The sequence below is a fragment of the Nothobranchius furzeri genome, chromosome 12, assembly GCF_043380555.1.
Source record: "Nothobranchius furzeri strain GRZ-AD chromosome 12, NfurGRZ-RIMD1, whole genome shotgun sequence".
In the NCBI taxonomy this organism is placed as follows: domain Eukaryota; kingdom Metazoa; phylum Chordata; class Actinopteri; order Cyprinodontiformes; family Nothobranchiidae; genus Nothobranchius; species Nothobranchius furzeri.
In genome coordinates this window covers 51753094-51776906 of record NC_091752.1, presented here as the reverse complement: position 1 = coordinate 51776906, position 23813 = coordinate 51753094, and the positions used below count along the sequence as shown (strand labels likewise).

The 23813-nt window shown below is 40.8% G+C and overlaps 1 non-coding gene across 1 annotated transcript in view; it reads left to right on the top strand.

Moving 5' to 3' along the window:
- LOC129166967 (uncharacterized) overlaps positions 1 to 23531 on the top strand; it is a 29747-nt gene extending 6216 nt beyond the window's left edge. The window contains exons 3-14 of the transcript XR_011515747.1: positions 2255 to 2563; positions 2648 to 2936; positions 3050 to 3361; positions 3444 to 3725; positions 19881 to 20177; positions 20268 to 20579; positions 20666 to 20944; positions 21063 to 21392; positions 21478 to 21795; positions 21866 to 22153; positions 22284 to 22432; positions 22591 to 23531. This is a non-coding gene — a transcript (uncharacterized protein). The remainder of the gene's footprint in view (positions 1 to 2254; positions 2564 to 2647; positions 2937 to 3049; positions 3362 to 3443; positions 3726 to 19880; positions 20178 to 20267; positions 20580 to 20665; positions 20945 to 21062; positions 21393 to 21477; positions 21796 to 21865; positions 22154 to 22283; positions 22433 to 22590) is intronic.
- The last annotated feature ends 282 nt before the right edge of the window (positions 23532 to 23813 follow it).

Below are 23813 nucleotides of genomic sequence, written 5' to 3'. Positions count from 1 at the left end.
CACACAGCTTTGAACAGCTTACTTAACCCTTTAAGGTTCCCAAAAATATTTTAAAATGCATAATAAATGTGTTCAATTCAGTAAGATGGTAGAACATAGGTTAAAGTGTGTTCCTTTGTTACAATAAAGTAATACTAAAGAAGGTACAACAATGGCAGGTAATAGTGATTTTAAGAGTGTTTTAATGATTTTTTGTTTAATTATTATTTTTTGTTTATTATTTTTTTCATTTTAGTCTAGAGTGTTAATACGGCATAGGGGCTTAAATGTCATCAGCGCCCCGACCATTGGGCCACTTAGAAAAAAAAACAATTAAAAACCTCATTAAAATAAATTTTACATCCATTTTTTGTGAACACAAATGTCTGCAGGTCAGTTTATTAAAATTAATTATTTATATGACAATATTTCTAACACAACAATAGACATAAAGTGCCTAAATTACACTGGTACTGATTAAAATCATTTTATGCTTTTGGCTTCTTTTTAATATGCGTGTCGACCCCCCTACTGGTTATCTAGAATGGGTCGGGGACAACGTCACCACCTGGTTGACCAGAATGGGAACCAGTTAAATAACATAATAGAATAATATAAGTGTAATTATTTAATCATTTATTGAAGTAATTATTTAAGCAGCTGTAATCAATAAAAAAGTATTAACCATTATAATAACCAAGATGTGAAGTGTTATAAGACTCTAACTGAAAAAAACTGAAAACATCAGTTCTGATCCAAAAATTCTGTTTAATAAAAACCATGTGAATGTTTTCTAGAGCTGTTATGGTTCTACTCACAGCTGAAACGTAACTCAGTCTTAATCCTGTTTGTTTGTTAAACATCATCAGATAAAACTGTTTAATGAGATTGGCTTTAAAACATCCTAACATGGCTTAAAGTGTAGAGGATGACAGAAACATAATTATATTATATTATATTATATTATATTATATTATATTAATTTATATTAATTTATATTATACTATATTATATTATATTATATTATATTATATTATACTATATTATATTTATGAAATAATAACTAAAAAAATTACCAAAAATTTGTTCCTAAAGAAAGTATTAGGTCAGTATTTTTCAAATTATTGTGCATTTGTAAAATGTATAAATGATACCATTTTACATATTTTAAGATGTTTTATTCTGTCCACACAATATGTTTTATAAGCTACTGGCTTCCATGCAAAACATTTTTAATAATGTGTGTTGTGCAACATTGACACATACATTATGATGCATTTAAGGGACATTTATTCATTTTTGCTAATTTCATATTTTTCCATCTCATTTCAGTTAAAATGAAAGAAGAGGATCGTGACACGAACTTTCTGTAAAAATCATTTCTATTTTCATGTATTTTCTCCATTTTACTCAACATACGTGTGATTTCAGCTTTTCTTTCACAATCCTTCTAAATCTAAAGCCTTTTTGTCTTTTTGTTGAATACATATTTGACATGTTCCCAGCTAGTTTCTCCTCTTGCATTAGTTTAAAGCAGCTGTATATTTGTACCGAACACATCAGACTGGTTTTATTTAACACTTTATTCTGTACTTGATGCTGTGTGATGTTCTGAACGCCAGCACCTGGACTCAACAGCCCGTGTTAACCTCTCTATGGAAATCGTGACATTTCACAGTTGGTTGCTTTTTCAGTCTGTTTTACTGGAAATGTAAATTAAAACTTTCAGCAAAGTCATGAGAAGACTTGTGTGTGTGTGTGTGTGTGTGTGTGTGTGTGTGTGTGTGTGTGTGTGTGTGTGTGTGTGTGTGTGTGTGTGTGTGTGTGTGTGTGTGTGTGTGTGTCAACAGACCTGAAATATTGAAATGCTGTTTCTGTTTCTGTAACTGGACTAATGACCCCGCCTCACACCTGCTGCCCGTGATGCTCTGCTGCTCTCTGCCTGCTCTCACTTCTGCTTTCTGGGCCTTTTTTGGAGCCGGGTGACACACAAAGCTTCTGCTTGTTGCACGCCCTGATCGTTCTGCTCTGTCACACTCCACATCTGTGAAACAGACTCAGAGCCCCATTTTTGCATGACTCCAAAAAACCCAAATAGTACAATGTTCAACTCTGCCATCTAGTGTCAGTCAGAAGTTACGGCATCTAATATTTATAATTGGTAACCAAAATTTGAAGGTATGTATGATTTAAAACATCTTGTTTTTTTCTAAAATTGACATAAGTAACTTTAAAATGAGTATTTTAAATACATGTATTCTCTTTTTTGTTGTAGTTGTCAGAGTTGTTTCTCCAAACATCACCCTGTACCCTGTCTGGGACGATAAACAAGTGAAACTCATCTGCACTCTGAGTGGCTACTTTCCCAAAACACTGACTGTGGAGTGGCTAATGGACAACCAGAAACTAGCAGGCGTTCAGCCGACTGAAAGAAGTCTGCAGAGTGCAGAAGGAGAAGAGACATCTTACAGTCTGACGTCTGAGATTGAGCCCAGAATGGAGAAGTGGAAAAAAGGATCCCATTTCACCTGCAAGGCTGTTCACAACCAAACTGAGTTTGTAGAAACAACAAGCATCTGTCAGTGTAAGCACGCACAATAACCGTGAGTCATCACATCTTGGAGAAATAAAAACAAATCTTGTGGACTAACGCTTGTGTCTTCTGCAGTCCCCAGAAATAATCCTCCTCCCATCCATGTGGAGACTCCCTCCTTCAAGACAGTGATGACAAATCCTGATGTGGAGGCAACTTGTTTCATCCATAATGTAGGTGATGTCATGCTGACCTGGCTGATGGATGATAGAGAACCGCTTAAAGACAGTCGTGCAAAAGACAAATGCGACTTTTACAATCAGCACTCTGACAGTAGCATCAAGTGTCTGGAGAACCCTGGATATTCTGAAATGTAAAGCTAAGCATCCCTGCATTTCTGATGAGAAGACCGTAAAAGTGTCAGGTAAAAGAGTAGGGCTCTAGAAAAATGTTTAAAGGATTCATTTATTGAACAAAAATATATTTATACATCTGTTTGTGGCAATGTCCGTTTCACTTTCTGCTGTTACTATCCAGGTCCTACAGTTAAAACTCCACAGATGAAGCTCAGGAGATCCCTCTCAGACCTGCTGAAGCCAGACGATTTCGTCCTTCAGTGTGACATCACACAGCTCTCTTCACAGGACCTTTATGTCACATTTCAGGCTGAAGGAAATGATATTTCTGAGAAGATGTTCGTTGATCTTCCTGAAGGCCCGGACCAACATTCAGTCACTAGAAGTTTCTCTGTGCCTAAAGAATCCAGGAACAGCTCAAGATTCACCTGCTCAGTGACTCAAGGCTTCTCCAGCACATATTTTAGGTCTAATGAAATCAGCATTGTTTACGGTGAGAAATGACTTCAAGTCTGTTTGGGCTGAATGTTGGCTTCACTGATCAAAAATGTTGTCTTCTTTTATCCAATATTTAGTGTCCCCTTCAGTAGAACTTGTTGTGGTCCCTGGTGAAGAATCAGGACGGCAGAGGCTCTTGTGTTCTGGATGGGGCTTCAACCCACAGATTAAGTGGCTCAGTGGGTCACAGCAACTCTCTCCATTACCCAGTGAAACCAGCATGGATACAAATGGACGAGTAGCTGTAACAAGTCAACTGACAGTTCCTCAGAAAGAGTGGAAGACAGGAAAGGTCTTCACTTGTGAAGTGTCAGACGGGTCTCTGAATAAAATCAACAAGCACATCAGTGTCTGCTCAGGTAAAGCTCCGGCAAAACAAACATTGTTCACTCATAAGTCAGACAAAATTAAAAACTAAATCTCAGTTTCAATTTCATTCTGGGAAATATCAATAAATGAGAAGGGGCCCAAGTTTCCAGGACAAGGAAACACAGATGCACCTGTCAGCTTAGCACACCAACCTAGCTTGATTGCTAACTCCACCTGTATTATAATAATGTCAACCTTTGAACTTAAAGCTAACTGTAGAAGAGGAGGGAGGAGAACTGAAAAAAAATTGTCTTTTGCATATTGGAGCTGATTAGCATTCGATGTTGTGCCACATCAGCAAAATGTAGCAAAACATTTAGATGTTCCCCGCTCAAACGCTGCAAATTGGCTTACAAGAGTGATTAGAACCAGATAAAGGCTAAGGAGATTATTCAGTTGTTAGAATCAGGTGTGTCTGAGCAGGAACATATTAAAAACATTACAGGTCCTTCTCAAAGAATTAGCATATTGTGATAAAGTTCATTATTGTCTGTAATGTACTGATAAACATTAGACTTTCATACATATTAGATTCATTACACACAACTGAAGTAGTTCAAGCCTTTTATTGTTTCTAATATTGATGATTATGGCATACAGCTCATGAAAACCCAAAGTTCCTATCTCAAAAATTAGCAAATTTCATCTGACCAATAAAAGAAAAGTGTTTTTAATACAAAAAAAGTCAACCTGTCATGGCTCGAGGTAAGTGCCTAACCCAAGACATGCAGAATCATCACACAAGTCCCAAGTAGTAAAGTAAAAATGTCTTTATTATAAACGGTAACTGAAAACTGCAACAGGGAAGTCCTGTGCTGAGGAGCCAAGACGGCTCCAGTCTCTGAGGTGTTCAGGTTGAATGATGAGGGGAAGGGAAGCCGAGAAGGACGCTGAGCAGAGGGGGAGAGATTTCGTAGGAGTGAGGCAGCAGAGGGAAGTCCGAGCAGGAACGGCGGAGGAGGACGAGACGTGTTGAATAATTCCAGAAGTGAAGACAGCGAGAGTGAGAGATGACGAGGTGATCCTGAGCGAGACAAACAGCTGTAAGGGATAATCCAAATCCAAATCCGAAAATACAATCCAAGGTCGATAATCCAAAAGTCGAAGGCGAGTCAAAACACGAGTTCACAAGTTTCTAAATTTCAGAATCGAGTGACTGGTGCTACCTGAACTGGTACAATCATCCGGCGAAATGAAGTGTCTCCGTCCTCCTTTTAAACCCGCGTTCCTGATTAGGGAATCGTCTGCAGCTGTAGTTCCCTCTGCTCCCCACCTGCGGAGAATGAACTCAGATTCTGGTGAGAGGAGATGGTGGAACTCACCTCTGCTCAGGTACATGACACAACCTTCAAATAATTTTGTTCAGTTATGCACTCAATACTTGGTCGGGAATCCTTTTGCAGAAATGACTGCTTCAGTGCGGCGTGGCATGGAGGCAATCAGCCTGTGGCACTGCTGAGGTGTTATGGAGTTCCAGGATGCTTCAATAGCGGTCTTAAGCTCATCCAGAGTGTTGAGTCTTGTGTCTCTCAACTTTGTCTTCACAATATTCCACAGATTCTCTATGGGGTTCAGGTCAGGAGAGTTGGTTGGCCAGTTGAGCACAGTAATACCATGGTCAGTAAACCATTTACCAGTGGTTTTGGCACTGTGAGCAGGTGCCAGGTCGTGCTGAAAAATGAAATATTCATCTCCATAAAGCTTTTCAACAGATGGAAGCATGAAGTGCTCCAAAATCTCCCGATAGCTAGCTGCATTGACCCTGCCCTTGATAAACCACAGTGGACCAACACCAGCAGCTGACATGGCACCACAGACCATCACTGACTGTGGGTACTTGACACTGGACTTCAGGCATTTTGGCATTTCCCTGTGCCCAGTCTTCCTCTAGACTCTGGTACCTTGATTTCTGAATGACATGCAAAATTTGCTTTTATCCAAAAAAAAGTACTTTGGACCACTGAGCAACAGTCCAGTGCTGCTTCTCTGTAGCCCATTTCCTGCACACACCTGTACACGGTGGCTCTGGATGTTTCTACTCCAGACTCAGTCCACTGCTTCCACAGGTCCCCCAAGGTCTGGAATCGGTCCTTCTCCACAATCTTCCTCAGGGTCCGGTCACCTCTTCTCGTTGTGCAGCGTTTTCTGCCACACTTTTTCCTTCCCACAGACTTCCCACTGAGGTGCCTTGATACAGCACTCTGGCAACAGCCTATTCGTTCTGATATTCATTTCTGTGTCTTACCCTCTTGCTTGAGGGTGTCAATGATGGCCTTCTGGACAGCAGTCAGGTCGGCAGTCTTACCCATGATTGCGGTTTTGAGTAATGAACCAGGCTGGGAGTTTTTAAAAGCCTCAGGAATCTTTTGCAGGTGTTTAGAGTTAATTAGTTGATTCAGATGATTAGGTTAAAAGCTCGTTTAGAGAACCTTTTCATGACATGCAATTTTTTTGAGATAGGAATGTTGGGTTTTCATGAGCTGTACACCAAAATCATCAATATTAGAAACAATAAAAGGCTTGAACTACTTCAGTTGTGTGTAATGAATCTAATATACATGAAAGTCTAATGTTTATCAGTACATTACAGACAATAATGAACTTTATCACAATATGCAAATTTTTTGAGGACCTGTACATGTCCATTAGCCCTGCAAGGCTATTTATGTTTATGTATTTAGCAGACGCTTTTGTCCAAAGCGACTTACAAGTGATAATCGGCATGTTGCCCTCGAGGCTAACAACAACAATAACAACAACTTGACAACAATCATGGAGAGGAGGGAACAAAGGAGTGGACAGTAGAGAGGGGGGACGGGTGCAGAGAAGGTGCTAGTTTAGAAGATGCTCTCTGAAGAGCAGGGTCTTCAGGAGTTTCTTGAAAGTCGAAAAGGAAGCCCCTGTTCTGGTAGTGCTTGGAAGATCATTCCACATTTGTGAAACGATGCATGAGAAGAGTCTGGATTGTCCTGAGCGTGGTGTAGGCACTGCTAGCCGATGATCCTGTGATGACCGGAGCGGCCGGGCCGAGTCGTAAGCCTTTGCAAGAAGATTCAGGTAGATGGGGGCCGTACCATCTCGGACTTTGTATGCTAGTGTTAGCAATTAGAATTTGATGCATCCTGCTAGCGGTAGCCAGTGGAGCTTAATGAGCAGAGGGGTGACGTGTGCTCTTTTTGGCTCATTGAAGACCAGACCCGCCGCTGCATTCTGGACCATTTGAAGAGGTCTCACAGTACAGCCTGGAAGACCAGTTAGCAGGGCATTGCAGTAATTGAGGCGGGAGATGACAGTAGATTGCACCAGGAGCTGGGTGGCATGTTGTGTTAGGTATGGTCTGATCTTTCGTATGTTATACAGCACAAAGCGGCATGAACGAGCAACACTATTTGTGTGTGTGTGCAGCATGAGGCTTGACTTTGAGCTCCTTCCTGAAGGGGAGGGTGTGCAGGGGCATGACCTATTGACCCTTTGCATCCATGTCTTCTATGTCACCTGATCATGTGGGTCCGCCATGGTGAACGTCAACATTAAATTACAGGAGTGTTGAACAGATGGCAAATGTAGTGACTGAGGTTGTAGATGTAACCCAGAAGCTAGAACCTTAATGAGGTATTAACTAACTGGCTTACTAATATGATCCATCCTCAATTTAGATAAAATATAAAATATAAATTAAGGAAATTAACAATACTAATTAATAGATATCTAATTAACTAATAGATAATTTCATAATGAATTATTGGAAGGATGAATAACTAAAATAACGAGTTTAATATTAAACATCGGTTAAAACAAGAATCTTGAACATCCCTAACAGAAACAGAAGAGGAAAGCTGTATACTATTGGTCCAGGTGGGAATCTGAAATTTCATTGGCTGAGAGAAATAAGTCCCGCCTCCGCGAAATAAAACCGTGCGACGCAGCTGAGCGAGAGGAGAGACAAACGGCTGTGCAGCACGCAGATACAGAAAGCAAAGACTGAGCGGTTAGAGAGAGAGAGAGAGAGAAAAAAAACAACGGTCGAGGCCGTGAAGAACCCTGATTTGGGTGCCGCATAGATAGAGGGAGAGGCGGACTTGACTCCTTCTAATAAGAGCTAGGAACTTGGAACCAACGCGGTGAGTAAAGAAAAAAGAAGAGAAAAAGCTAACGATGCAACTTAAAAAAAAAAAGGAAACTTAAATAGCTTATCAAATTAATTCCATTCTTATAGATTTGTGTGGAGACGACAGAGTGAACCAATCCTCTGTAGGAGGGAACCGTTGGAGCGCGTTGGTGAGTGAATGAGATTAAATTCAGTAAATTATTAAATTCAAAAAGCTAATTACAGCAACCGAGGTGACAGCAGTGGGCTGCTAGACGTTAGATCCCAGGAGTTAACATCTCAAACTACCAGTTAACGGTGGTAGGGCATATAGGAGTTAACGGCTCAAACCGCCAGTTAACGGCGGTAGGGCATATGGGATTCCCAGGAGTTAACGGCTCAAACCGCCAGTTAATGGCGGTACGGCCTAGATGTACAAGGTCCTCAGGGGCGTTATAGCTAACGCCATAGAATTAGCAATGCGTCCCTTAACCAAACAATAAATAAATAAACAAACAAATAAATAAATAAATAAATAAAATTTTCTATAACAAAATTAAACAAAATATAAATTCTGGTCCTTTGGTCCACCTTTGTAAAATAATTCCTCCCTAATCAGTTAGCTTTTATTTATTTTTATTTATCTATTTTTTTTATTATTAAATGTTTGGTTAAGGGACGCATTGCTAATTCTATGGCGTTAGCTATAACGCCCCTGAGGACCTTGTACATCTAGGCCGTACCGCCATTAACTGGCGGTTTGAGCCGTTAACTCCTGGGAATCCCATATGCCCTACCGCCGTTAACTGGCGGTTTGAGCCGTTAACTCCTATATGCCCTACCACCGTTAACTGGTAGTTTGAGATGTTAACTCCTGGGATCTAACGTCTAGCAGCCCACTGCTGTCACCTCGGTTGCTGTAATTAGCTTTTTGAATTTAATAATTTACTGAATTTAATCTCATTCACTCACCAACGCGCTCCAACGGTTCCCTCCTACAGAGGATTGGTTCACTCTGTCGTCTCCACACAAATCTATAAGAATGGAATTAATTTGATAAGCTATTTAAGTTTCCTTTTTTTTTTTAAGTTGCATCGTTAGCTTTTTCTCTTCTTTTTTCTTTACTCACCGCGTTGGTTCCAAGTTCCTAGCTCTTATTAGAAGGAGTCAAGTCCGCCTCTCCCTCTATCTATGCGGCACCCAAATCAGGGTTCTTCACGGCCTCGACCGTTGTTTTTTTTCTCTCTCTCTCTCTCTCTAACCGCTCAGTCTTTGCTTTCTGTATCTGCGTGCTGCACAGCCGTTTGTCTCTCCTCTCGCTCAGCTGCGTCGCACGGTTTTATTTCGCGGAGGCGGGACTTATTTCTCTCAGCCAATGAAATTTCAGATTCCCACCTGGACCAATAGTATACAGCTTTCCTCTTCTGTTTCTGTTAGGGATGTTCAAGATTCTTGTTTTAACCGATGTTTAATATTAAACTCGTTATTTTAGTTATTCACCCTTCCAATAATTCATTATGAAATTATCTATTAGTTAATTAGATATCTATTAATTAGTATTGTTAATTTCCTTAATTTATATTTTATATTTTATCTAAATTGAGGATGGATCATATTAGTAAGCCAGTTAGTTAATACCTCATTAAGGTTCTAGCTTCTGGGTTACATCCTCCCCCATTAAATATCATGCACGTCCCTGTGCATTGTTTCTACGGGGTACACAACTTCTTGAGTAAGAGAGTCAATAAAAGCTTTATTAAGTCCTTGGAAAAGGGACCTAACTACGGTCACTAGTGGATTGCCCAATTGAGAGTAAGTTAGTCTTTGAGGAGGCTGACTACTTCGTTCAGATCTCCTGACATACATCTCTGGTTGCACAGTATCATGCTCATCCGTTTCGGTTTGATTCTCAACTGAGACAGGACGAAGTGAGCTCTCTGTTTCCGACAGAGCTGATGAGCTATTCTCTAAGACTTTGGTCTTTTCAGATGTATGTGTCTGATCGTGTATGATGGGTTCAAAACTTACATCACGTTGCTGCGACTTTAGGACACCATCCAATTGAGGTAGGTTTGTGTTAGTTTCATCCCCCGTTTCTACGTCAGGTAAGTATACTTCGTTTTTTTTCGTTTTTTCAGGTAAGTATGTTGCTGCTTCTTTCACTCTTTCAGGTAAGAATGTCGCAGTTTCACTCATTCTGTCAGGTAAGAATGTTTCGGTGTTGATGCCTTTGTCAAGTAAGGACAATTCAGCATTTTCATTACCAGCTAAGGTTGGTTCCTTGCGATCCCCTGTGTGTAAGGATAGTGTGTTTTGTTGTTGAATATTATTTACCGGTCCTGAATCTGCTATGAGTTCCCTATTTGGCAAGGTGACCGCTATTTGATAGGATGGTCGGTTTAGCACTTGTGGAAGATCAGAGTAATAAAACTCATCTACCTCTTCGTCAAGTGGCTCATCTGGGTCAGGTTCTAAGGCTGAACTCTGTCTTGTATGAGGTCTGCTAGGTTTCGTAACGCGTTCTGTTTCATTTTCTAATGAAGAGAGAAAACCACAAGGCAGTAAAAGATCTCTGTGGAGTGTTCTGTTGGGTCCTTCTCCGTTCTCTGGTTTTACAGTGTATACTGGCAAGTTTTCCATCTGTTTGAGAACTATATACACTGTTTGCTCCCATTTGTCTGCTAATTTATGCTTTTCTCTTAAGCGAAGATTTCGGACTAAAACACGATCTCCCACACCTAGTGTGGACTCACGAATGTTTCTGTCGAACCGTTCTTTGTTCTTCCTCGCTGTTTTTTGAGAGTTTTTTATGACAATGTCATAACTCTGTTCCAGATGACTCTTCAGTTCTTTAACATACTGAGAATGAGTTATAGAGGGCTTGTTCAAATGCGGTAACCCAAAGGCAATATCTATAGGCAACCGAGGCTGCCTACCGAACATTAGCTCGTAGGGAGAGTATCCCGTCACGTCATTTTTTGTACAATTGTACGAGTGAGTAAGTGGTTTTACAAAATCGCGCCAGTGATGTTTCTCAGTGGCTTGTAAAGTTCCCAACATGCTGAGTAATGTACGATTGTACCGTTCAACGGGGTTGCCACGAGGGTGATAAGGGCTCGTTCTGACTTTACGGATACCAAGTAAAGAACAAAGTTCCTTGATTGTACGTGATTCGAAATCCCGTCCCTGATCACTATGAAGACGCTCAGGAAACCCGTAGTGGACTAAAAAATGTTCCCACAGGTTCTTCGCGACGGTGGTGGCTTTCTGATCTTTGGTTGGGATGGACACTGCATACTTTGTAAAATGGTCTGTAATCACTAAGACATCTTTAGTGTTCTTACTGTCTGGTTCTATGGAGAGAAAATCCATGCAAACTAACTCCATAGGTCTGGTGGTGGTAATACTCACCATTGGAGCAGCTTTGTCAGGGAGGGCCTTCCGACGGATACATCTTTCGCAAGTTTTAACTTTGATTTCGATATCACTAGCCATTCTTGGCCAGTAAAAACGGGACCGAATGAGATCTGTCGTACGTTCAACCCCAAGATGCCCCATATCATCATGTAGGCTTTGCATGACTGTTGAACGTAATGAATCAGGCAAGACTAACTGCAATGATGTCTCTGGTCCTAATTGGCGTCTCCGGTACAGTAAATCATTTTGAAACTCAAACCGTTTCCACTCTCTCAAAAGGTTAAGAACCACCGGGGGTTCTGCAATAGTATCAGTTGGCGGTTTATTGTCAGTCATAAGCAGCTGAATGACTCGGCCAATGGTTGGATCTTTCCTCTGCAAGGAGACAAGGTCAGCATGGTTATACTTGGGCACAGCAAAGAAACTGTCACTATTGTCTTCCAACTGGAATAGGTCTGGAATGGCCGCTGCAGACATGGCAAGTGACTGAACTAAACCACAAGGAGAATCAGTCTCATCCAAGACCATGTGCTTTTGGCATGTTGCCTTCACTGCTTCGGCTTGAAGTTGAAGCTCGACTTCTTTGACAGAGGATAAAAGATGAGATCGGAACTCATCTAGTCGTTGGCATTCCTCAGTGAATTTTGAGTTGTCTTCAGGTTTATCATGCAGCCTCCTAGACAGGCCATCCGCGTCAACGTTCTGTGTACCTGCACGGTATCTGATGTCAAAATTATAGGTGGACAACGCAGCTAGCCAACGATAGCTCGTTGCATCGAGTTTTGCCGTTGTTAAGAGGTAAGTTAACGGATTATTATCAGTAATGACAGTGAATGTGTTCCCATACAAATAGTCATGAAACTTATCTGTTATGGCCCACTTTAAGGCTAGAAACTCCAACTTGTGCGCAGGGTACCTAGTTTCACTAGAGCTTAAACCGCGACTTGCATAAGCGATTACCTGTGTGACACCGTTTTGCACTTGGTATAGCGCTGCACCGAGTCCGGTCGTACTAGCATCTGTGTGTACTAGATATGGGAGTTTTGCGTCAGCGTAGCCAAGAACTGGCGAAGTGGTAAGTTTTTCAATAATAGTTTGAAAGGACTTCTCACAGTCTTGGCTCCAACGATTCCCAAAGGGTTCTTTGGGGTTCAAGTACTTTGATCTACATGGTGGTGTTTTAAAGTTTTTCCGTTTGGGTGGATAACCAGCCGTGAGAGATGTTAGTGGCTTGACAATATTTGAGTAATCTTTAACGAAGCGTCGGTAATAACCGGTAAATCCTAAGAAAGATTGGAGTTCCTTCAAAGTCTGAGGCTTCGGCCATGTTTTGAGTGCTTCCACCTTATCTGGATCGGTTTTTATGCCATCTCGAGATACTATATGTCCAAGATAACGCACAGATGTCTGGAAAAAACGACACTTATCTGGTGATAGCTTGAGTCCGTATTCTCTAAGCCGTTCAAGAACGTGAGAAAGTCTGGTTTCGTGTTCTTCCAAGGAGTTGGAAAAGACGATCAAGTCGTCTAGGAAAACTAACACTTCCTTCAGATTAATGTCCTTCATACACTTTTCCATAACCCGTTGGAAAGTGCTTGGAGCATTTGTTATTCCTTGTGGCATACGGTTAAATTCATAAAACCCAAACGGGCAAACAAAAGCAGTTTTAGGTTTATCCTTTTCACACATCTCTATTTGATAGTAACCTGACTTGAGGTCCATCACAGAAAACCACTGTGATCCAGCGAGAGCAGAAAAGGACTCCTCCAAGTTAGGCAGGGCATATGCGTCGCGAATGGTTTGCAGATTAAGCTTTCTATAGTCTATACATAGACGTACCTCACCATTCTTTTTCCGAACTACCACTATTGGTGAGGCAAATGGAGACTCCGACTCTCTTATTATACCGGTTTCCAAGAGGGCTTCCAAATGTTTTCTCACAGCTTCATAATCATGTGGATGGATCGGCCGAGATTTCTGTTTGAATGGGGTCTCGTCTTTTAAGTTGATGTGATGTCTTATCTGTTGTGTATGACCAAAATCAAGATCGTGGTGCGAAAACACATCGGAGTAAGTGTTAAGTTTGTTGGTGATCCTCCCTTTCCATTCTTCGGACAAGGGCGAAGTACCGAAGTCAAAACTGAGAGGAGGGTTTGAAGGTGAAGTCTGTTGCTGCGAACTACACGCCGCAAGTACTTTCTGATCACTTTTGTCAGGTTCTGGATATGGCATAACACGATCGGCTTTAACTAACTCAGCGATCACACAGTTAGTGGGTAATGTGATGTCATGGTTAGTTTCGTTTCTTAGTACAACAGGTACTTTGTATGGACCATGTGAAGGTAAGGAAATGAGGCAACAGTCTACAATTATACCCCCTGGTAGAGAACCATTGGTGGGTTGTTCAATGAGTGCATAAGGCTCATGCTTGTTTTGGCTGGGTTGCATAAACCCTTCTAGTAACAGTTTTTTATTTGCAGGGAGAACTTCTTGGGTTCTCCCTCGAAGCTTCACCACACCAACTCGTCCATCTTTGCTTTGTTTTTTTCTGACTGCTAAGGCTTTTAGCACGTGTTGGTACCCATAAGAGAGTGCCTTGGAATCAGGTAAGTTATTGGCAGACAATTGCTCATACAAAGGATCGAGTGTGTTTGTGCCAATGAGTAGTGGTGTATCAGAGTTTGAGCTTATATCCGGAACCACTAACGCAAGGGTAGGTAACTCAAGTCCAGACTGATCGAGCTCTTTTGGAAATGTGACACTTATCTCTATGTATCCTAAATAAGGAACTGCTTGACCGTTTGCGCCCTCGACTTCTAACAGATTACTGATGGGTTTAATTGAGAGGTCAGGTAAGTGTTCTTGGTAAAAAGAATTGGCAATGGTGGTTACCTGGGACCCTGAATCCAGTAAACAATTACATTCAACACTGTTAACTGAGACTGTAGCTGTGCATCGCCCACCCACTAATCTTTTGGGAAGTTTTGGCACTGAATGAGCATGAACTGGCTTGCAAAAAAGTCTCTCTGTCCTTTCCTTAGAGGGACTTGGTTCTACTTTAGCACCTATCTGTCCCACGATAGGAGCTTCTACCGGTTTAAAGGAGGAGACTGAGCAATTGGCTTTGACATCTCCCACTCGCGCTGCTTCTGTCTAAGAGCAAGTCTTTTAGTTGCAACTAGTGCTGGATTTGGCTCGTTGCTACAGCTAGAAGCTATGTGCCCATCTTCTCCGCACTTAAAACAGTATCCAGGCTTTGGTCTAGGCACCACTGCTGTTATCTGCTGAATCTGTTTGGGCTCATCTGGAATTTTAGTCCCCACACGGGGTTTTGACTCTTTTTGAGTTTTCTTTGCCTTTTTATCTGTGTTGTTAACCTTAAGCTGTGCAATTTGGCTCCTGAGCTCAGCGATTTGTTTGCGTAAGTCATCACAGTTATCATCTATTTCCAGTTCACAAGTGTTTTTACTCTGAGAGCATGTTGTTTGCACATTTGAATACACTCTAGTTCGTTGTGCCCCTAAGTGTTGTTTCATGCGTGCTGCTTTAGTAGCCTGTTTGTCTTCTTCAGTGCGCAGTTTGAGGAGAAGTGCTGTAAAATGAGGCGGGTTGTCTTTCTTTTGTTCGAGTTGCAGGTTTGAAATCAGCGAGCTGTCCCAACAGCCTCTGCAAAACTGCTTGAGCAGCTGCTGGTCGGCGTCACTGGAGGAAATTCCATTCCTCTGAATAACTAGGTTTAACAAGGTGTATAACCTCTGAAAGTAATCGGAAGGTTTTTCACCACTGTCCTGGTTTGTGTTTAAGAAGCGAGCAAAGAGCTCGTCGCCGTCTTCGACAGCTGCGTAAGCTGAATCGAGATGTTCAAGGTACGTTTCCGGGTCGGATTTTGGACTAAGAGCTTTAACGATGCTCGCTGCTGGGGCTGACAGACTCTCCACGATTCTTCGTACAATTTGGGACTTGGTGAGTGAAGGATCATTTATGCATAACACTACACTACTACGCCAAGTATCATAGTCAGTTTCAAAAGAAGGGTGTGGAACTCGCCCTGAGAACGGTTTTAGTCTGTATTGTGAAGTAGGCGGAGGGATAACCTCACTGCTTTTAACAATGTGTTCCACAATAACTCGCTGAACCTCAGGTGTGTTTAAAAGATTTGGTGGAATGCAAGGGTTTTGTTTTCCAGTCTCTGTAGGTGGACAATTGTCCTTTGAGTTGTTCATATAGTTAACTTCTGGTGTTAAAGGCAGGGAATATGTAACTTGGTCACTATGGAGCATTGGCTCTGGTTCAGTGACTGGTTCAGATGCATGGGTATCCCTTCCTAAAGATTCCCCAATTTTTGCCAGTTCCTCCATTAGAAGGTCTTTAAATGATTGATTGCTACGCGCAGCTATGTCCCTGAGCTCTGACAGATAGGCATCAGTGGCAGATGTGCTAGTTTCTAGACTGTACGCGCTGGCTAGGTCTTGAATATGAAAGAAAACATCTGGGTTCCTAGTACAAGGTTTGTCATAGGGTAAACATTGTTTCTTTAATTCCTTAACAGTGGCTTCATGTTGAAACTCCACAATAATCTGATCACAGTTTGGTAACTTAATGCGCCTGTTAACTAGTCCGAATCCTTCCATAAACCCAAAGACTTCGTTATCAAGGTCTGTATCAGTTAACCCACTGATTAAAACAGCATTTGAAACTTTGACCTTTTCTGTTTTCACAACTTCCATTTTAAAACACTCAAAAGTACCAATAATGCCAAAATGGCAAACCACTGTGACCTCCAGGCACTCTTATGATGTCAGTCAATGGTTAGCTAAGGTAACAACTCTACAATTCTCCTGGCTGGCTCGCCAAGTTTTATGTAACCGGATTACAGGATACAATAAGATAATTAAAAGAAAAAATAAACAAATGGGCCAATAATTAGGTTCGGGGAGAATTGGAGGTTGTTTAAGAATGACTGGAGTCACGGGTATAGCATGAAACGGTTTATATACTAAATTTTAATAAAAATGGGAAATATAACACATAAAGATAACACACAAAAACAGATGAAAACAATCGACAATAGTAAAATGGTCGGTATGAGATTTGATCATATGAGTCACAAGTCAGCCGGCGTCAAGTCAAATCCCCACGCTTGGGGTGAAAGTCAGAGTCCGGTGGTGCGATTTTTTCCTACCACACCGTTGAGATTGTTCACAGAAGAGAGCAGTCTGCTCTTCAGTTACTTGAGATGTCCTGGTTCGTTCAGTGGTTAAGGCTCGCCATCTCCCTCGTCAGGAAGAAATCCAGTTCTCGTTCCAAGTGAGTGATCATAGGAGTCGGGATCAAACCCAAGGAAAAAAAAAAACCCAGCCTGTAAACAACAGGACTGTTAGCGAGTTGGCATCGACCCTTCTCGTCACATCACAGCATAAAGTCTTACAGACTTAAACAAATGCTTCACTCTATTGGCATAGCCAATCATGTTTGGGTTCACAGTTCAACTAACATAACATCAATTTGATTGTCTATTAAAATAATTCTCAGTAGCTCTGGAAATATAATTACATATGACAACAATTGTTCAGCTCAATAGGCTCAGTTAGATTCTATTACTCTACACTATTCGACAAGAAATACATTCATGACAACAAGGATACATTTAGTTGTGTTTCTATACAGCATTGTGACACCTTGTATATCTGTAACACAATAAATAAATAAACAAACAAATAAATAAATAAATAAATAAAATTTTCTATAACAAAATTAAACAAAATATAAATTCTGGTCCTTTGGTCCACCTTTGTAAAATAATTCCTCCCTAATCAGTTAGCTTTTATTTATTTTTATTTATCTATTTTTTTTATTATTAAATGTTTGGTTAAGGGACGCATTGCTAATTCTATGGCGTTAGCTATAACGCCCCTGAGGACCTTGTACATCTAGGCCGTACCGCCATTAACTGGCGGTTTGAGCCGTTAACTCCTGGGAATCCCATATGCCCTACCGCCGTTAACTGGCGGTTTGAGCCGTTAACTCCTATATGCCCTACCACCGTTAACTGGTAGTTTGAGATGTTAACTCCTGGGATCTAACGTCTAGCAGCCCACTGCTGTCACCTCGGTTGCTGTAATTAGCTTTTTGAATTTAATAATTTACTGAATTTAATCTCATTCACTCACCAACGCGCTCCAACGGTTCCCTCCTACAGAGGATTGGTTCACTCTGTCGTCTCCACACAAATCTATAAGAATGGAATTAATTTGATAAGCTATTTAAGTTTCCTTTTTTTTTTTAAGTTGCATCGTTAGCTTTTTCTCTTCTTTTTTCTTTACTCACCGCGTTGGTTCCAAGTTCCTAGCTCTTATTAGAAGGAGTCAAGTCCGCCTCTCCCTCTATCTATGCGGCACCCAAATCAGGGTTCTTCACGGCCTCGACCGTTGTTTTTTTTCTCTCTCTCTCTCTCTCTAACCGCTCAGTCTTTGCTTTCTGTATCTGCGTGCTGCACAGCCGTTTGTCTCTCCTCTCGCTCAGCTGCGTCGCACGGTTTTATTTCGCGGAGGCGGGACTTATTTCTCTCAGCCAATGAAATTTCAGATTCCCACCTGGACCAATAGTATACAGCTTTCCTCTTCTGTTTCTGTTAGGGATGTTCAAGATTCTTGTTTTAACCGATGTTTAATATTAAACTCGTTATTTTAGTTATTCACCCTTCCAATAATTCATTATGAAATTATCTATTAGTTAATTAGATATCTATTAATTAGTATTGTTAATTTCCTTAATTTATATTTTATATTTTATCTAAATTGAGGATGGATCATATTAGTAAGCCAGTTAGTTAATACCTCATTAAGGTTCTAGCTTCTGGGTTACATCTTAATTTACCGGTTTAGCCTGGTTTCTTCTAGTTCAAGCCCAGTTCACTTGTGAGAAGACTTAGCACCCCTAGGTGGGGCTCATAGAGTGGTAATTCCAAAAGTGTCAGCTAGCTTACAAATGTTAGCTTATTTCTCCCTGCTGCTGTGCTCACTGATTTGATGAAGTTGCCCGCTTTGCCAGAATTCACCCTGATGTTTTGTAACATTATGTGATAAACAGCGTTTCATTTTACACTGAGCTGATTTAAACAACACATTGAAAAGTCCAGATCCCTGCCAGATAGTGTGGCTGGTTGGGTCACCAGGACCAGCTGTTACTTTCACATAGTGGAGAAGACATCTCTTAATGGTGAAGCTCATCATGCTAAAGAAATAAATTTGTTACAACCCGTTCTTAAAAGGGTGAAGACGGGTGCAACAGGTGGGTGCAAAAGTAAAGTAGCAGCACGTTTATTTACAGGGAGGGTGGCAGTTGTTGAGAACACACTTAGGCTGTTTATCATTTAAACAAAGATACGCTAAACAAATGAATCCGAACTACAGCTGAAAATAACTCCAAAGGGAGAGAAAATCAGCAAACATGCGACCATGGGAAGTTAACTAATATTAACCAGAGGTGGCTCTAAGGCTATAATAACAAACTAACTAGGCACAATCACTATTTTTTACACAAAACCACAAAGCATTTCAGCTATTTCAACAAATCTAAGAAGCATTACCATCAACTAAAAAACTCTGACATGCATCTATTTCAACAACTCCACCAAGTATTTCTGCCATTTGCACAACCTAAGAGGAGCTACGTCTATTTAAACAAAGTTTATTTTTTATTTTTTATTTGCTGCAACAGAGCACCCTGGCCATCAGCACAGATCTGAGCCCCCTTTGCTACTGGCAGCCTCCGCCTTTCAAAGCTTCAGGTGTTGTCAGAAGATTGAAAGCTGCTGTGTCGGCTTCCTAAAAAAGGGTAGAAGCCCAAACTCGGCATACCGCTGTCCGTGGTGCTGAATCATAGGACAGCTGAAGCAGTGTTGATCTGTGGTACTGTCCATGGTGCTGAACCCCTGCTTCCAGAATGGACAGGCAGTGGCCATAACAAACTTAATTTTAATACACGTAGTCCAACATTGGATCAATATTAGTATCTATCAATTCACTATAGTGGATATTAACGCACATCACCCATAGTGAAATATAGGATAATCAATCCTACATAAGTAATACAAACACATGACATTTATCATTTCACATCCATCACAGTCAGTCCCTTTCTTGCTCAGGAAACACATGAATGTTAATTTGAAATATGTTTGTTGCAAATCTGAAAATAATTTGATTGACAGCTGCTGTCCATTGCTGTTTTCAGTCTCCATCCAACTTGAGTTTCCACCCTTGTCTGTTCCAGCTGAACATGCAACTAATACTCTTTTAGTGTGAAACCAAAAAAATAGAAGCAATATAAGGCTACAAACCAGCTTGTTTGCAAAAAGACGTTAACAGTTCCTTTGATGTTGATCATGGCAAATTAGTATTTCATTGAGTAGTGTGACGTCACTTGCAAAGGGTCAATAGCCATTCAAATTTCTAAACCGTGTCCTCTCCTTGATGATGACTGCCATTTTAAGAGCATTTTGCTTTGTCTACATTATTGTAACCATAAAGTCATTTAAGATAATTTTTTTATTTACAGATTAGTATTACTCCTTCATGCAGGTGTATTTAAATATTATAAAGATCTACATGTTATGTGATTTGGTGTGTTTCACTTTCAGCTTGTTCAAGCCTCCCTCCTTCGATTCAAGTGGAGATTCCCAGTTTTAGGACTGTGATGAAATCAGTGTCGGATGTTAAAGCTACGTGTTTGGTCCGCACCGCTTTTGATGCTATAGTCACCTGGCAGTTGGATGAGAACATCTTACCAAGGGACAGAGTGAATCAGGAAGCAAACACAACTCACACAGTCAGTCAAGTGATGGTTTCCTTGAGCCAGTGGAGGACCCTGAAGTCTGTAACATGCAGAGCAGAACACCAGTGCTTTCCACTCACCCAGGAAAGAGTACATCTTAGAAGTAAAACAATAAAACACAATAAAAATCACTTTTTTCACTGTAATAGAGAAACTGAACTAATCAATAAAATATTTTCTTGTTACCATCCAGGTCCTACAGTTAAAACTCCACAGGTGGAGCTCAGGAGATCCCTCTCAGACCTGCTGAAGGGAGACGATTTCGTCCTTCAGTGTGACATCACACAGCTCTCTTCACAGGACCTTTATGTCACGTTTCAGGCTGAAGGAAATGATATTTCTGAGAAGATGTTCGTTGACCTTCCTGAAGGCCCAGACCCACATTCAGTCACTAGAAGTTTCTCTGTGCCTAAAGAATCCAGGAGCAGCTCAAGATTCACCTGCTCAGTGACTCAAGGCTTCTCCAGCACATATTTTAGGTCTAATGAAATCAGCAATGTTCACGGTGAGAAATGACTTCAAGTCTGTTTGGGCTGAATGTTGGCTTCACTGATCAAAAATGTTGTCTTCTTTCTTTCACACATTATTTAGTGTCCCCCTCAGTAGAACTTGTTGTGGTCCCTGGTGAAGAAGCAGGACAGCAGAGGCTCTTGTGCTTTGGATGGGGCTTCAACCCAAAGATGAAATGGTCCTCTGAGTCAAAGCCACTCTCTACTGACATGATCAGCATGGATACAAATGGACAAGTCACTGTAACAAGTCAACTGAATGTTCTTCAGGAAGAGTGGAAAACAGGAAAGGTCTTCACTTGTGAAGTGTCAGACGGGTCTCTGAACAAAAACGTTTACAAGAACATCAGTATCTGCTCAGGTAACCATGGCAACCTGAAAACAGTCATAGCCTCAGATGTTTGGTTAAAATACACGTGTGGTAGAAAAGTTCACTTGTAGACACGTTTCTCCTCTTTAACCTTGTGCTCATTTCCCAGTGACTTCAGCATCCTCTCAGAGAGTTGCCGTCTATCTTCAGGAACCACCATTAGAGCAGCTTCAGAAGAAGGGACAGCTGACTCTTACATGTCTACTTGTCGGCACTGATCTCAGTGGTTTCTCCATCACCTGGAGAGTAGCTGGTTCCAAATCTCCACAACGTAAAATGTGTATGAAGGGACCTGAGGGTCACAAAAATGGGACGGAGACTTGTTACAGCTTCCTTAACGTGTCATCAAAGGATTGGGACTCGTATAAGACAGTCTCGTGTGCGGTTAAACATCTCTGTTCCAGCAAGGTACATGAAGACTCCATCAGTAAAAGTAAAGGTAATATTAAAAGTTCATTGTCCTCCATCACTGTTTTTGACTCAGATTTAAAGAAGGGTTTGTTTGTTTGTTTGTTTGTTTAAAGTGGTACATCCACCAGTCGTGAGGATCATCCAACCAACTGCTGCTGAGCTGACCCTGTCTGACAGCATCGTGCTAACTTGTTTAGTTTCTGGGTTTTTCCCAGCAAACATCATTGTGCACTGGGAAGAAAATGGTCAAGAGCTTCCGTCTGTTCGCTACATTAACAGTCCTCCATGGGGAGAACAAGGAAGAGACTTTTATTCAATGAGAAGCAAACTAAATGTCACCAGAAGCCAGGATGAAAAGTCCACTTATGCCTGTATTGTCAGACATGAGTCATCTCAAACTCCAGTGAAAACCAGCATAAATGATGTGTTTGGTGAGCTAACAACAGATATTTTATTTTTGGTTGCACATCTTTCTTCTAACTTCATGACTTTCATCTGCAGCCTCAGTGACCTACGCCAAACCTACAGCCGTCCTGCTCCAGGGCTCTAATGAACTCGTGTGTCTGGTCTCTGGCTTCAGCCCGGCTTCCATTAACATCACCTGGTTTCGCAGTGAAACCACTAAACTGGAGAACTGCAACACAAGTGAGCCCCTCTTAGGTCCAGATGGGAAATTCAGCATCCAAAGCAACCTTCGTCTATCCCAGACCCTCTTCCTACCCGGGGTGGTTCTAACTTGCAGGGTGACTCATGAGAACATCACCTTGTCCCTCAACATATCCAAACCTGGTAGGTGTGACCATTTGTTCCTCAAAAAGGACTTTAATCCCTTAAAGTCCAAAGATGTCGTTGTCCATCTCTCACAGCAGCAAACTCATCTCAAGAGATCCTTTAAAACCTGTTTCTGCATCCTTTACAGACACACTGGAGCACTGTAATCTATTTGATGACATCAGAGACGCTGATGTGAGCCAAGACACACTAAAGCAGACCTGGACTGTGGCTTTGACTTTTCTCATCTGTTTCTTCATCACCACCATTTTCTCTGTTATCATCACCATCATTAAGGTAAGATTCAGCTTTAGTCTGCTCATCTTCTGTGGCATTGCAATCCATATGAACATTCCTAAATACTGATATTTATTTATGTGTTTATTTTATTTCTTTTTTTCATCTTAAAAGAAGCAGACGAGATGTTGACAGATGTCTCCTTCTTCTCTTTTCAGAATAAATAACGACAGCCACCAGAGAAATTTAACTTCTCTGGACAAAGACATTTTTAGATTTTTAAAGCATCTGAACTGGTTCACCTTCAAGTGTTTTTCAGTTTTTTATTCATTTTTTGGTGAAATTGTTTTGTTGCATTTCATTTAAGATTTAGTGTGATGTGTTAAAAAATAAAAATAAAGGCAATACATGAAGTTCAAGAATTTTGACAAAAGTGTTGCTGTCATTCTTTTTTATGAGGTTAAAATAAAACATTTTGTAAGAATTAAGAACAAATTTAGTAAAAATTACTCAAATAATTTATTATTACTTGTAATACACATATTCTCCACAAGATAGAAACAAATCTTCACAAGCAGTTTCTGCAACCTTCAATATCCTTTAAGATTAAAAGATCCTCCTCTGCCACCATCAAACCCTGTATAAAACTAAATGAACAAAGATAAACAGTAAGGGGATGTAAACTATAAGGGCATTTTGGCTGCGTACGTATTTGTGCAAATGATGCGTTACATTAGCTGGTGTGTGCAACAGTCAGTAAAACAAGTATTTTACAGATGATGTGTAGATAATCCCAGCATCAGAAAAATGCATGGTAACAAAATAGTAATCAGTTTCAAAGCATCTAGCCTAAAACCTGTAGAAAAGATAAATTAATTTTGTGGATGTCAGGAAAAGGTCACTCTGTCTGGAAGCCTAATTAATAAAGTAACAAACAGGTTAACAAGTCATTAGAGTCAACATGTCTGTTAGAGTTGTCCAGTGATTTCAATAACATGTTTGTATTAAACTTGACTAATACTAATAACTGCACTGTTTCTTAAAGATTTGATTAAATGTGTGTTTGTAGATTATTCATTCAGTTTACACACAATTTACAAGATATCTAAGTTACAACTGAGGAGACATTTGAGCAAAAAGAGACGTTTTATTGAGTCAAGCTGTAAGAACTGGCTTTCGTACAACAGCCAGAGTTCCCATCAATGGGGCCGTTATCTCATCTTCTGCTGGTTTCCAGATGCAAACTGGAGAAAGAAGCTGGAATTGAGAGACTGTTCTGACCTCAGCAAGCTTTTTATCAGAATCCCTGCAGCACTGCACAGGAACTGCACTGCAACCGTCTGCAGAGGCAAAGAGATCCAAAATAAAAATAAAAAATGCACATATTTTGCTTTTTTCAGCACCCTCTACCATTAAGATCTGATTCCTGCCTCTCCATCCA